We start from the raw sequence: 16,986 nt of genomic DNA, 5'->3' as shown, positions 1-16,986 counted from the left end.
GTTATTTGGATTACCATGACATTTCAAACCTAATCAACTGAGGGAAAAGGGTGTTACATCTTGCTACATACATAAGAGGACTCTGTAATTTATGCAGCTTCACTCATCGTCATTATACAAGAGCCTTTCACCTCTAGACTCCTCATTCAAATCCAGAACAGGTTATCTTGTTATATGTTATGTGTGACATAAATTGGTGGCCTCAGTCCAGTTCCTAACAAACAAAACCAGCACAAATTATAATAATTGGCACCCTTGTTGACAGTCTTACCAAATCAGCCAATGATTAAATTAGTTCAGAGATTGGATCCAGAATCAACTGGAACAGGTTGATTCACATTAGTGGTGTGGGGTAGGGAAATCAGCCTTTGCAGTAGCACACATTATACCTATTCTGTAGATTGAGAAAAATTAAAGATCAAGAGTTACTGAAATATAGATTTAGTTACACAGATGGGATGCTGATGAGAACTATGACTTTGTGTGAAGTAACGATCAGCATTAGGGTACAGACCAAACAAGACATTTCATGGGATACCAATGTGAAAGGACACTTGAATACAAACTCTCTCTGGTCTTAAAGTATAATCTTGTCTTGCTCGGAGCTTCAGAAACGCTGAAGAATCCTTGGTGAGTCCTTGTGATATCACTCTTGTTTATGAGAGATGAAGGGGTCAGAAAATGTTCAAGGTTAACCATGTTTCTTTGGCCAGTTACAGAGAGTACTTAGTGTATGTATAGCCATAACTTGGAGTGTGGTTAGCTGTTGGGCTAAGGAGAGTGTCTAAACCAAGGAAATGGATTTAAAGAGGTGACAGTGATTTCATCTTTTGAGAGCAGGGTATTATTCCAAGTCAGAGAATTCTATTCCTCGTTAAGGTCTATTGTAGCAGACATGTTCTGAGTTAGTTGTGTTGTGTGAGTATGTTTAATGTTTATGATTAATTATTGCTGATGCTATTGTGTTATGTAAATGTGAGATATTATTTAATTGATATTACTGGCACAGTGATGGTGGGAGGAGGCAAAATGTAAGAGAGCAATGGGAGATGAATGAATGCTAGGAGTATGTTAGACTCTACACTAAATAGTCTTGAAATAATTGTTCATAGATTGCTTTAAAGGATTTGGGTTTTATTTTTTTCTTTTATATAAGTACTCTTATCTATAAAACGTGTGATAGACAGAGGGAAGTTTACTTGACAATTGTCGTGTTCCAGAACTTCACTTTTGAAAATTGGATAGTCGTGTATAATTTCAAGCTGTTTGGCCTAGAAGCATTATGCCTTTGATTTTGGCATTATGTAGAATGAATGGGTTATTGGCCCCTTACATAACATATTTGTTTTTAATTAAAGATTCTGATAAGGTCTTATTAAAGTACCATGTATTATTTATCATGTTTCATATGAAAATGAGCTAAAGGGAAAATTCTATCAGCTTAGGGCATTTGCAGAATAACAGGCTTAATGTGCTGGGAGGAAAAAAAAGAAAAGCATGACATACTCTTGTCAGAACAGGAGACTGCTTAAGGCAAAGGGTAAGAATGAAAAAAGGAGTAGGGGCGTAAAGAGAGTTCATTTGACATTGTTTCTTTTCTTTCTTCTTTCCTCTTTTTTTTTTTTTGGCATGATAAAGTAATTTGTGCTGTTATAGATCAGTGCTGTTTTAGTAGTTCAGACCATGGTACACTGCTAAAAGCATGGATGTTTCCTAAGCCAAAACCAAATCCCTGTATTGTAAGTTTATGTATTTATTGTTGTAGCGTTCATTTGTGTGCTCTATGTGCATTGGTTTTGTTGAAATAACTGCTTTTGGACAGAAAAATGATGTAATTAATAATTGGTCCTATTGGAAGGAAGGCTTGTGCTGTTGTTTGAGAAGATGACTTTGACTTAGATTTACAGTCGTGTGTGTGTGTGTGTGTGTGTGTGTAAAAATATAAAGTAACTACCGTAATTTTTCTTGACCTCCAGAACCTAAGTTTCAGTGATATGCTTTGTGGAAGGTGTCTGTTTTCAGTTCAAGTAGCGGCTGCTTTTTTTTTAGAAAATTAGTGATTTCAAATTAGTGACACCAGTGATGACAAAGACCTCACGTGTATGTAGATTAATTATTCCTTTCTTGTCTTTAATGGTAATCTGTTGGTAAAAGATGTGTCTCTGTTAAAGTTGGATATCCTATGAAACTAGGTAATTTATTAATCTTCTGAAAAGTTTCCTTCTGAAAACAAAACAAAAGACTAAGGTGATGCTTTGAGATTTGACCTTTTTTCTGAAGAATTAACAATTCACTCATTTTTGTCAAAAATCATTTCAAAACATTAGTATTTTTTGTTATATGTTAGTTGTGCCTAGGGAAAAAAAAAGCTTTAATATTGGATCTCAAGGACAAGTTAGAGTATAAATTATTTGATTTGCAGGTCACATCCAATTTTTTTTTCATAAAGACTAACTAGATCTACTAATGAATAATAATTACTCCATAAAATAAAGAAATAAAGTCTGTAAGTGAAATACTATCTTGAGCAATGAGTTGTCACTCTCAAAGTAAAAAGTAAACATTAAATTCCAAAAACTGACAAATGTAATTTATCTGTATAACTTGACAGCATGAGCTCTTATAATAGACCTACTATTCTTCAAATACATTTGTAATTTTAGATTAGATGGGTTTCAGAGCAGTTTTAAGCTATTTCCCTCATTTAAAAAAAAAACAAGTGTGCCACAACATTAGTTTTATTCCCAGTGTTTCTACTGCAGTGGTTACTTTGATATTTCACAGTATTTTTTTAATGATTTTACAGGCTTTTTTTAGGAGACTAGATAGTGAATGACATGTAGATATAAACCCAAGCTGTTTTGTAGAATAATCTCCTGCAGACTTGTTAAGATTATATTTTCTTTCTCAGTTTGTGCTCCATATGTGTGTTTCTTAGAAGGTGAAAGCCCTTTTTATTTGTCAGGTGGGTCCACAAAAAGAGGGGGGGGCAGAGGAGAAAGGGGAGAAGGGCTGAATCATAACAGACATTCAGTCCCAGCTGGGCTATGGCATTAATTGCCCAAATCTCATGGACATGTGATGCAGTGTGCTCTCTCTCCTTCCCAACCCTCCCTAGGGATTTTAAAAATGCAGTATTTGAATTTTGGTGAGTGGTAAAGACCCTGCCCTAGGACCCATTTGACAAATGAGAAGCCGTGCAGCATCAGCACCAGCCGACTGAGCCTCAGTGAGTCAATCTCTCTCTCTACTAGTCAGCAGCTACTGTTGTGAGACGAGCCTCAGCTCTCACTGTCATTGAGGAAGTTCCATTTGCTCATCAATAGGCTGCAGGCTGTGTCTTCTGTTTTTTCCCCCCCTCTCTGTTACAAATTTGTAGTTTAAGTCTACCAAGTGGCCTTAGCTGACAAATGAATGTAGGGATCTAGCACTGAAAAGGAGAAAAGAAAACAAGACAGTGAAAGACACTGTTTCTTACTTAAATAATCAGAAGGGGAAAAAAAAAAAACCCTGTAGTTGCAAGACAGGACAAACGTGCTTGCATGCAAGCCCCCTCTCTTGTTCTACGTAGACTTCAGAGCAACACCATGCAGCATCCCCTTACGGGAGCAACCTGTGTGGCACTGCCGAATGTGGGTATGTGTCCCCAGCTCTCCTGTGCCTTGACTTTTATGTACTTACAGCAGGTAAGTTTGTTTAACTTTTTTCTTCCCCTTTATTGACTGCATTGTCAGCATCGTTTATGGGATTCATAGTCTTAAAAGATATTCTTTGTATGAATAGGATGTGTAATTGTCTTTTATTGTATGTGATGAATCTTGCCTCTGTACTTAGAAATGATGAGACTAAGTAGAAGATTTAATTTAGTACAAGATCAAGCATTTGGGTGCTTTAAAAACATTTCTTTTGTCAAAATCTTTATTAATGCTGTTTGTACATATGCTTAATATAGTACTTTGATTGCTTTACCCATGGATTCTGTAGCAGAATTTCAGCCATGAAAAAGATTGCTCTTGCCTCTTTATTCAGTTGCAGGCATAAATTGTGCTTCTAATGTAAATGTGTCCACTGGCAATTTTGTTTTAGCCTTCTTTGAAGCCAAGAATTGTAAGTCTTTGTTGAAACGTGCTGCTGATGAAAATTGAAATCTAACTGATTTTCATCAGAAAAGAAAATCATTTAATTTTTAAAACCTATATCTGTAAAGAATTACAATATTTGAGTCACAGAAGTAAATTTGCATTGCCTTGAAAAACTGCCTTAGAAATCAAGAAAACAATACCTAATTGTAGTTAATCTTTAAGAATCTTTTCATTTATAAGCATCATATTTGCTGCTGTTTTTTGTTAGTATTCCAACAAAAGGAGTTTCCAGTTTTATAACCTTTGTCTATTTTAGTGTGTAATATAAAGTATTAGGATGTCTAAACAAGAGCTGCTTCTATTTGAAATCATTATTGTGTGGTACTTTTTTATTTTTTCAACTTGTTATCCCACTACCACAGAGGGTCGTACAGTAGTCATGCAGAGCCAAGATTAAAATACAGTGTCATGCAAATGTGATTAGTTCCATTTATTCTGGCCTTTTTACTGAGAGGTTAGATTTGTGTGTGGTGTGTGCGTGTACTGTAACTCCTCTGAGGGGTTACATATCAAGGTATTTGTCTGTGAACTCTTAAACTTCTACTACAGTAGTTTAGATGCATATAGACTTCCATGATACAATTCATATCTTTATTGCTGTATTTTAAAAAATCTCCTATTTAAAAATTCTTTTCATTATGCAATTTTATTAATATATTTTCTCTTCAAAGGTTAATTTTACATTTATTTTGTACATTAATATATTTAACATTTCTGTTACTACCAACAAGTAAATAAAAATATTTGAAGCTTCTGAACCTTTCTGTTGCTTGGTTCCCTAATAGTATAATGTAAACCATTTCTACCATACAGCATGGAATGCATAATAAAATATACTAGATTATGCATGTATGTGGGAGGGGTTCATGTGTTCACAATTAAAATTTACATTAGATAAACATAATGTATACATTATTTAAATGTCTTGCATAGAAAATTTAAAATGATGTTTTTAATAGCTGTGCATGCTGGATGTGTGTTTAATATATCATTTATGAATCAGCTTTAAAGATTCTTGTCTAACTTGTGCAGTTACTTGAGATGTACAAAATGTGCTTGTATGTTTTGCTGTGCTTGTTCCTCTGAGTTTGCCAAACAACAATTAGAGCATTAAGGAAGGAGCTTTTGAAAGGGAAAATGTTACTTAAGGTGAGAGGTCAACATGGCCACACAAATAGCTAATAAAAAATTACATAAAGATGAGGTTTGGGGGTTATAAATAATGTTCCTGTATGATCTATTTCAATAGCCTTATGCAAACACATGCACCATATAGCAGTGTTTTAAGGTTTTAGGAAATGTATGCAACCATAATGATTACTTTAAAACAGTGAATACAATTGCACCCAATCCATTTGAGAAAAAGATGAGAAGTGATTGCTAATGCACTTTACAAAGTGTTATGTCCTGAAGTTATTTTTTTTTTAACTCTTTAAATGGATTAACTGGTGCTCTGGAAGTTTATAGGGCATTGCTAAACTGCTGGGTTTTTAGTCTCACTGTTTCTGGCTAATTATCCTGTCAGATCATTACACTTTTACCTGTCTTAATCAGAGCTATATATAACTGCTAAGGCATCTGCATTTCTGAGGGATAATTGTGAGGATGCTGGTTTCAAAATGCTATGTCTATTTGTTTGTTGTTGTGTTTTGTTCATTCAGTAGGCATCATACTTTTTCTGAATCTTATTGAGTAATTTAGAGAAATATTTTCTTAAATCAGATTTGGTTTAGTATTTGTTGAATTTGATTTTGTATTTTCTTAATTATAGCACATTACTTTATATCCAGTAATCTAAAAAGTTGTTACATAAACTGGGGAAATGTAAACACTGTGATAACTACACCTACAGAACCTTATGTAGATTTTCTTAGGTTTAACAAGAGAGAGATGAGACGTAATCTATGAACTGGAATATATGTTAGCAGTGCATTTTATTTTTGTAGCTTTTCACTACCATAACTAATAATGTGTAGTAAACACACAAATCTAACTAGATGTCGCTCACATACTTTACTAAACATAAATATTTTTTCATCTCTCTAAGGTTGTCCATTGACCTCAGTACTTGTGACCTGAATTCTTTAACTAACAAGTTAGTAACCATTAATGCCTCCTCTTCAATTCTCACCTCCACCAGTATTTACACATTATGTGAATCTATACAGCCAATAGTTTTTCTAATTTGCATCTTTAATACCTCTTTTTTGTTCTTTATCTCATTGAAAATAAATACACCTACACGTAAATAATTCTACAGTGTGATCTTTTATTTTTTCCACCTATGAGATATTGCATTTTAGATTTACTAAATAGAACAGTGTTTTATCCCATTTAAGTGAAGCAGTTGGAACAAATAAACAGGCTTTGCTGAAAGGTTAGAAAAAACATATTACTTTTTCCCTTATGATGGGAGCTGCTCTTTCTCTCAAGTAAATATGTACATACTCATAAGGCTGGACAGTTTCTTGGGAGCTATTTTGGTCTCTGGAAAATCTGTGTTCTGGAAGTTCTTTAAAATTGCTATTATTTACTTGATAAACGGACAGTGCTCCATCTGATGGTTGGATAGGTATTCATAAACTTTTTTTCAAAAGTGTATACCCATAAGTACTACAAAAGCTCTTCCAATACTATTTCAATGTTAACGACTATCTAGGTATTTGCTATTCTATCAGTCCGAATTATGGACATTCATAAAGTTTCTACAGCTAAGTGTAAAACTAAAATATTATTTAAAACAATGTTTCTGCTCATTGAAAACATCAAAAATTGTGCTGTTGAAATGTTAACATTGAAAAGCAGAACATGAAGGCCTAGTCTATATTAACCGTGAGCAAAATGTTCATTAAAAAAGCAAACAAAAACTGCATGTTATTGTTAACTTAGCAGAGCTATCTGAAAGCTGCCAAAACTACTAGGTAGAATTCTACTAAATATAGTAGTCCAGAATTCTACATCCAGTTCTCAAACACTGCAAAGATCACTGTGGATGTCTGGCAGGGATAAAAGTGTTGGATTTGGAGCTTTGTGTTGGGCCATTTTAAAGATAACTGTTAGCAAAATAGGAGATGCATATTAAAATTTCACAAAATGCTAGTGTTTGCGGGTATAAGGACTCGTGTTTTGGTTTGGGCCTGTCTCCACATTATTTTGAAGTGTTAGAACTAACTTTGTTTTATAGAGTCTGGGGGGGAGGGGGGGGGGAAGTGAGGTAAGAAATGGTGCAACTTTATGTGTCTGGTGTGTCTGGTGTTAGCCCAAAGCAATTTTTTACAGCTGACTTTAACCCTCTGTAAATCAGGATGTATAATGTATTAACAGAGACTTAACTATGTTATATCAACTATAACTGTATACTACATAATACATTAGAGAATGTAATGGTATTTAGTTGATATTTTACTGAGTGAAGTAATAAAGCCAACCATTACAATGCTATGTAAAATTCCATTTCATAGCGTGCTGTGCTGTTGTCAATATCTTAAGATTGGTAAATTTTTCCACTTAATGATGATATATGTGGTTTGTTTTAAATAGTGAAGTGGTTTGTACAAAGGGTAATTCCTCTTAAATGGAGCCATTGCTCATAGTGGACATACACAGATCGAAAGCAATTGAACTGAAACTTCAATATCAACCTTCTCTGTCTTTAACTAGAAAGTAGTTCATGGCATAGATAGTGGTCAGTGAGACCAGTTTTCATACCAAAGATTTAAAATAAAAAAATCACACCATGCATAGAGTTTTAGTTGTAAATTTGTGTAATGTTATTTAAGCTATTGTGACTATGAAGAAGAGTTGAATTCCCCACACAATTTACCTAATTCATGCTTCTGAATCTGAAGATTTATACGAGTCAGAAGGTTTTTTTTCCCCCCACATTCTGTCTTCATGACTTAATTCAAAGTTGATTTATTAGATAGTGCTTTCGATTGATGCAGTCGATAATAGAGAAAGGGATTAGAACAGATTATCTTCACATATAAATTATATAAAGAATTAAAATAGGATGTATGAATGCTCTCTGGATGCAGTTTACCTTTTTGATACAGAACCAGTACATTCATTATTGAATGACACCGGAGCATTTTAGTTACAATTCAAAGTACTTGTGTACCTTTACATTTTATAATTTAGTGTGACCTGATGGATCAAATGTTTGAGTTGATTACAACAGGGGAATGTTTCATGGCATCACTTCTTAAACCAATACTTTATCTTTCAGCACAAAAACACTGAATTGCTTTCTATGTACTGAATATATCTGATTCACTGACTCTGTCTCTGTCTCTATTGTAAAATTATTTAATCTGACTTTAGCTCATGAAAATTGTAAGCATCTGTTAGCTTACAAATTTGAGCCTTTGCACAATTTTATTCCTCAGTCTGCTATTTCATGGCAATTTTCATGTGAGAACATACAACCTCTGCTTATGCCTGCATGAGTGAAAAGAAGTCCACATTACTAATGCTCACTCACCATCTGTTTTTCTTACAGCTGGGCCTTGAATAATTGTCCAGTAGCTGATGGACTGAGGGTAGACAATCTTTTTAAGGTTTTCTGATTCATTTAACCAGCTTCACTGCCCCAAGAGAAACATAATGCTAGTTTAATCATTGTGGTAGGGTAAAAACACTGTATTTTGTCAGGCAAATTATAGTATTCTGTTAGAAAAAGAAATTGCCATATTGCAAACAATATCAGGTTGATGCATTTGTACCTAAGGGGGCAGTGTGGCACTCTTAGGAAATTTCATCATATAAATGAAACAGAACTCGTAAGGTGTGGGTGTAATTGTTGCATCTGGAGATATCTTTAATGCACAAGTAGTGAGTGATATCCTGATGTTCTGTTTATTTTAATTAAGGAAAATAAGGTCATTTGATGTTCATCGATAAACTTCCAAGTTTACATATGAAACTCCACCTCCTCGTTTAAAGTTAAATTTAAATGATTCTATCGCTCTCTCACACAAGAGCCGTTTAATTGTTTTCCAGAGACTACTAAGAAGTGGCTTAGAGAGCAAGTGCTGCGTTCTCATTCTGAAAAAAAGGTAGATGGGGCATTTGACTACTGCTGTGTTGAACAAGGTCACTTTCCAGCCACAATAGCAAGAGGAGGTGATTTAATTAACCGACTCCCCCTCCTTAAATACCTAAGGCCAAAACAAATTAAAACAAAAAACGACCAAACAGTTAACTTTGGTTACTGGCTGCTTTGGAAGATAAGAGCAAGAACGGTCCGGTAGGAGCTTGCCTTGGATTCCATGTGGCAGGGACAGGTGGAGTACTCGTGTCTTAGAATAATTCCTTTTATATTGTGCTCACTGAGTATTAAAAAGGCAAATATTTTGGGTAAAAATGTGATGTCTGAATTTTTTCTTGTCAGCTACTTGTAAGTTGTCACTCTTCATTGGTATTTATTGAATATTTACGTTGACAGTTTTTAATATGTGCTGTGGCATTTTGTGCCAGTGGAAATGTGCAGTGGTCAGTTAAGTTGGGAATGTTTTGGAGTAAAGAGCAAACATTTCCTTTCAGCTTGTTTGTTAACAGTAAGGGTAGAAAGAGTTCGGATGTAGGGGTTTTGGAGATTTGTTTGTGTATTTCTGAAATGGTAAGTAAATTATATCTGTATACTAAGAGAGCTCCATTTTAAATACTTTGTTCCGTTTTTAACAGGTAATAGAGGTGAGAGAAAGTGACAAAAGCTGTTGACATAAGAGTTTATCACCTTGCATTATAGAGCTATAATAACATTAGTGGAAACTAGAAGCCAACACTTTCCATATGAATAATCCCTCAAGGTCTATAACCTCTTTAAGGTGTTCATGTGATTGATTTATCAGTTTTAAATTGAAGTGTGTAATACTCAGGCTCTCCTGAGGAACTCTTGTCATTTCTTTACTAGCATCACTCATTTACCTCTGAGTAGCTTAGTGCAGAGCCATTGACTTCTTTTACATTTTGCTTCCCCTCCTCCTCTGTCAATGCAGCAGCCCAGTGAATTTAATTAGGGAAAATAGCATATTTAATGTCTATAGTGTGCTGAGTAGTTGTAGTCAGGCCTTTGGTCTTTTGCACTATAGCAGGCTCCAGCTGTGGAGAGATCTCAGTCTGTTTTGATCCTGCTCTTTTTTGTTGTGTTAAACACATGCAGAATCAAAATTAGGAATGATAGTAAGAACTAAAGCACACAGAGGATTATTTCGTGTTCACAGTGAGGTAATGATTTTTTTTGCAGATATGGAACAGAAGTGTTTTAGATTTTAAACTCAAAACACCAAAGATGTTCAACAGAACACACATGGTTTAATCCTAGTAAGATCTTTTTGTGTTTGACTTTTGACCAATTACCATCAAAATCAACAAAATTCTATCTGCCTTCCTTTATGTAACCCTGTGAGTATGCCTAGCTTTTCCTCTGTGCATGCATTTGGTAGTGTGTATTGCTCTGTTAGTATCCCATGTCTTCCTGGGCTTCTTTCTTGTGCTTTTTTCTCCTGTCTGTTTCTGCTTGCTACTTTGCTTCATTTTATACTGTGGGTAGCTCAAGTTTTATTAAATACATGCTTATATTAAACGTATTGATAAGCCACATTAACATTTTGTCCTTCACTTTAAAACAAATAGTGATAAATGTAATTTGTATAATTTAAAATTGAAGTTCCTTAATATAATTCAAAAATACAGCAGTCGATGAAAGTTTGAAAGACTTGTTGGAAGCATTTTCAGCAGACGTTGTAGAGAACTGAAGCACCAACTTGACCAGTTCTCCAGGAAAAATGTAACCTACTCAGGTAGAGTTACTTTGAAAATTTGGGGATGGAAGGAAGCCTATATATTGTATGTGTGCCCTCTACTTCCTTGAGCTTTCCTTCCCTGTCATGTGTTAGTCCTGTCTCAGGGATGTAACATGGCTGCATACCTCAATTAATGCTCTATGGCAGGGGGAGGAAAAACATTCTCTCTCACTTGTCAGAAGCAAAGTTATTTACTTTCAAAAGCTGACAGAATAGCACTGCAGGGGCTTCATTTTTTTCCATTCAGAATGTCGTTATTGTGTAATGCAGAGGGATTTCTGCATGCATTGTAGCCTTATTCTTATAATCTTTATTATGTTGGATGGCTTCGTTAGTGTAAACTGGCACACTGTTTTAAATACTATGATTTTTGCTTGTGCACTTTTGAAAAATCACATTCAAAGACTATTTAAAGGTTTACCATTTAGCTGACTAGGAATGTATTTGTTTAGTACTGGTGCTGACTATATATGCAACCAAGCATTTGGGCCTACCTGAAATGCAAGAGTGACTGTAGCCTTGGTTGCCTTTATAATACGTCCTTTTCCCCCCGATGTCAAGCTTATGGTGTGGGACTCAATATACACTCAACATAAACGATACAGACATTCTAGTGTAGAGTGATATTCATGAAGTAAAAGCCCAGGAAGTCAGTTGCAGTACTTTAATTCCTGTTCCATCCTTAATATCTCCATTTAGAATTGAATGCGGCTTATCAGAGTTTTATGAGATTACCTATCCCTCTGTAGAAAGGGTCTTGTGAGACCCAAAGTAAAAAGATAGTATGGATAACTTCTGTGCACATAGTTGATTCTTTCTACCACCTTCAAAAAAAAAAAAAAAATGTTCCCAGGAGCAGTAAAACTTTCCCTCATTCAAGGAGGAGCTTCTTTTGCAGTGACAGGGTTTTAAGAAAAAAGAACAGCCAAACTTTCAGTAGCATTAGCAGTTAACCTTTTCCTTCTGTTTAAAGTGGAAAGTTAAACAGACTTAAAAAGAAAACCCTGTTAATTTGCAGCAAATTAAAAAAAAAATCAACCTGAATCCTTTAAATACAGGGAAATGAGTTCTGTTTGTAAATGAACTTTTTCTTTCTTTGCAGACTTGAAAACCGCTAAATTTATATTGCTATTGCTGGTCTTGGGAGAGAAAAAGGAAAGGAAAAGTACAAAGCTATTGGGAAGCGTCAAACACAGAGAATGATGGAGTACATTTCATAGCAGCCAATTCCAACCCCAAAATCCCTGTTGTGCAGGAAGGCTTTCCAGCTAGCACAGGAAATTCAGCCATTGCACAGTATAGTATTAATGATTTATACACATCGCACCACTGCTTTTGTTCACTAGCAGAGCCTGGTTGTGTTAATAAAGGAATTTCAGGAAAAAAGGGTCTTGGCATGTTGAGCTGTTTTGCTCAATGCAGAGGATGCTGCCTTCATAAATCAAAAGAATTTAGTGCTTTACAACCTTTCAGAGCTGCTGAGGGTTTTTGGTTTTTTTTGTATTTTTTTTTAATCTGATTCACCTACGAATATTTTCATTGCTTTTCTATAAAGAATGAATGAACTACTGGATGAGATCTATCTCAGCTGTTCTAGGGTTGATTGGTTTGCTTCACAGTGGTATTAAGCTTCCATTTGTTTTCCATTTGATATGTATGCTTTATGGTGTTTTCTATGGAAATAGGCTAGCACGGTTTTATTAGCATAAAGAGATGCAGATCACATTAGATTCTGCCTTCTTTCTTACACATAACCCAGTAAAATGTACAGAGAAAATGTGTGTTTGAAATAAACAAAGTAACTGTGTGTCCTGTATCTAAAATAAAAATTTAATAACACTCTTGGGAGCACCTATTTTAGTATAATGTACATATTAAAATTAGAATAATGCTTTTCTTATTTGCAAAAAGATGTCTCAATTTTGTTTTACTAACAAACACAGGTATTAATTTTCTGAATCAAAGTTGTTCTTATACCTAGAAACTTTCCTTTTTCCAATAGCAAGTATGCAAATTGAGGATTAAATAAGATGGTTTTTTCATGCATTGAAGACCACTTTTAGAATATTGGATCAATGTTACTATAACAGGAGAAAACACAGCTACATTGAATTATTGTAATGAAAATAGACATCATATAGGAAACATTTTATATACTACCTTAATTCCTTGAGGTGGAATAGAGAATTAAATGGGACACTGAGCGCCAGAACAAATATGAAGTGTGATGTCTATATAGTCTTTGCTGTGTTTTCCATTTATTCTTCTACAGAGGAGTGTGTACAAATGTGAATTTCATTTCAAGGAATTTATCTTGAAGTTAAGGGGAAATACCTACTTTATCTAAAAAGGAATTCATATAATATTTTCAGATAGAGCAGTCGCAGTGTTTTTGGTCTATTTGGATCATGTTCAAGTTCATTGATTTATATAACCTTTGCTTACAGAAAATGTGATTGCAGTGTCAGGATTTTGTTGCATTACAAAAATATGGTTGCCTAGTAGCTTTCTGAAACTAACCAATGCGGTTATCAGCAGTAGTAAAATGAAAGTTAATTTTGTGAAGTATTTTTTTGTTCATGGTTTGTCTTATGGTCTGATGAGGGCTGAATGCAGATAAGGAAATTATTTATTTTATTCTGTTTTCATTACAGGATAAGTGGTGTAAATATTGTGAATTAATACAAGGCAGGTGTCCAGTAAATGAGGTTTTTGTTTATATTGTACCATTTTTTGTTTGTTTGTCCTCTATTATTTGGGTGCATGAGTGTCTCATTGTGTTTAATTATGTCTACGAGGCACAAGACAGCAGTCAACATCTGCTCTATTGTTTCCTTGGTTTACATATAGCTTTGATGAGTTATTAAACAATCTTATTTTTCAAATAGAAAACAGAGGAACAAGCTGAACCCATATTACATTATTTTGTAAAGGTACATTATGCAATTAGTACTCTAGGATTTGTACATATTTGTTGTTTTGGCCAAACAAATGCCTTCCTGTTTTAAAAATTGTTTGAGATACAAAATGCTCTATGATCTCTGACAGTTTTCAATGAATAGTAAATATCCAAATGATTGTGATGACAATGTATTAAATTAATTTTATCCGTATATTTTATATTTAAATAATATTGAGTTGTGAAATACTGAGACATAATGCAAATATAAAAAATCAGAAAAATAAATTTATTCTCGTATTTTCTCACAAGAAGCAACTTTCTACATAAACCATATATTTTTAAACACAGTACAATTTTACTTATGCTTGATATACAATGATTGAACTTGGTGAAGTTCTAATTTGTATTTCAAACATTCATTTGGGATAGACAATCCTTATATTGGCTCCAATGCTGCAGCCCTTACTTGGGGGGGGGGGGGGGGGGAACTACTCCTGTTGAATTCAGAGGAAGTTTTTCTGTATTAGCACTGAGAGAAAACTGCAGGATTTTATTCTTCTATACATTGGCATTCTGATACAAGGTTCCCCATTTTATAGCCCTTTTTAAAAAATCTGACCCTGTTTTAAGATTGTTTCTATAATACATTTCTCATCCTGACCTCTTTGGCAGACTGTATTGAGATAAATTATTTTAAAAAATCTGAACACCCTAGTATAGGTTTTTTGACTAAAGAAATAAAACTTAGAATCAGGTATTCCAGTCACATGGTCAAATAGGTTTTTTTTATTTGTATATTCACTGCTATTTATATTTAATGTATTTTAAAAATTGTTTTCCAAATAGAATGTAGTAGGTGAATATTTCTTCTGTATCTGAATAACATTTATAGCAAAAATCATAATGGATATTTTTATAAATTGGGCAGATAGGATGATAAAGTAGCTCTAGCTTATTTTATATGGAAGTAACACCACACCGTATCTGGAGATAAACTAGCCTAAGGTTCTGAATGTCTTAGGCATGTAAGAAAAGTTTCTCAGATTCCATTTAGAATCCTACATTTCTACTCATGTATAATCACCTGATTTTCAGAGGTGCTGAGAACTGCAGCTCTCATTGACTTTCAGTGGAGTTGCAGATCCTCAGTAGTTCTGAAAATCAGACCTTTCATTGCTTTAATTATAAAAGGAACCCATTCATCTCACCACAGAATAAAAGAGTATTTTAATAGCTGCATAGACTGTGATTCATATGTGTTTCCAAACTGAAACCTTCTAAATATTGTTAATGTAACTGTTATGCATTATATACGCCTTTGACAGAACCCAGACTGTTCAATTTCAGGACTGTAAACTATCTGGACATATATAAAGGTCCATATTTAAAGATACATCTTTTGGATTTATGTTTAATTTATAGTTATTGAGGAAAGTGCATATAATTAACTTATTTGGGCCAGATGTTCTAACTGTCTCAAATAAGTTTGCCTACCACTTTGCAAAATGTTATTCAGTGTCTGGCGTAGAACAAAAGCAGTTCACTTTGTGTGCAAGGCTAATTAGGAACACTTGCTAACCTCCCACTCAGCTATCCCTGTAAATCAATCACAGGAGGTTTGCGTATGATGCAGAATTCAAAATATGTCTCATTAAGTGTCAGCATAAGCTCCTTAGGAGACTTGGAGCATTACATACTAGTTTTGCTGCTCACGTATTCCATGTGCTTGTGACAAGTGTAAGTTTAAATGAGAAAATTCCTGACACAGTTCAGCAATGAAAAAGGATAGAGTTAGAAGAAGCTATGATAAATAGTTAATGTTTTGGCTTTATATAATCAGACATATAGGACCCAATCCTTAGCTGGTGTAAAACCATTTAGTGCTTTGACGTCAGCCACCTCCATATGATGGATATTACTAAGTGATTAATCAGGGCATTGCCCTGAGGCATTAGCCTTTGTACATGCATACATACATGCACATATACATATGCGATCAAGCAGACCACACAATGGTCTTTTAGCAGCATGCACAGAAACAGAATGCTCATTTGCCTTTTTTCAGATTGAACACACATGCATATAAATACTATATTTACAGTGTACATTTCCACATCGAATCTGATTTCAGTGTAAAATGCCCAGGGTCAGCTCTTTAATTGGTGTAAATCAGCATAGATTGTTCTATTCTGGATTGGGTCTGACCCTTGACATCTTGTTCTGAAATGGAATGCTGTATTGCAATGTACATTCTAAAAGAAGTAGGAAAGCCTTAAGAGCGTACTATTTTTATAAATGCTGTAATAGTTTGTGTGAGTGCATGTATTTAAAGAGAGTTTGGTTGTTTGTATATATATATTGTATGTGCATTTGTGTGTGGATCATGCCCACTTCCATTAGGACAATGTACAGTTATATTGCTCTATGATAAACATCAAGAGTCACCCATGGATAATTATTTTTCACAGATTTGTGAAGGGGGCTGAATGGAGCCAGCTTCTAACATGTATTCCAGATTCTTACTGTGGCCTGCAGTTTTTCTGGCATTGAATGTATACAGATTACAAGGCAGAATTTGGCCCATAGATCATAACATTACCCGTAATTGCATACCCGTCAAAGTTGAATGAGAAAGTATGAGTGTTAACCTCAGCTTGTCCAACTTTTCCATTAGTTTCATAAATAGATAGATTAGTAGAAAACTGAAAAGAAGTCCCTTTCTTAGTTTATGTGGTAGTACTAAATTAGGCAAAACATGTAGGGAAGAAGGCAATGAAGTTGCATCATCTTTAAGTAAAAATTCCAGGGAATTGTATGTTTTTGAAAATAGTTTCTATAAAAGTTCACTACTCCCACTTGGCTCATTAATTATCCTGAAAGTGACAGTTCTATAGAAATAGCTATGCAGCACTTTTCTTTCATTTCAATACCAAGGGGATGTTCCAAAAATAGCATTTGCAATCATGATGTGTGCGCGTTGTGTCTGTGAAAACAACACAACAGGAACTATTAGTGCAGTCAGCGATCCCCTTAGGCTAATCATGTAGAGGAACAATAAGCAAAGGGGTGCATGTGGGGGTGAGTTGGACAAGTGGAGTGTTACATCTCTTCTGTTTTAATACCCATTAATGCTGAA

This window comes from Terrapene carolina, unplaced genomic scaffold (assembly GCF_002925995.2).
Source record: "Terrapene carolina triunguis isolate 2854851 unplaced genomic scaffold, T_m_triunguis-2.0 Scaffold93, whole genome shotgun sequence".
In the NCBI taxonomy this organism is placed as follows: Eukaryota; Metazoa; Chordata; order Testudines; family Emydidae; genus Terrapene; species Terrapene triunguis.
The sequence above is the reverse complement of the archived record's forward strand: the minus strand, read 5'-3'. Positions refer to the sequence as shown.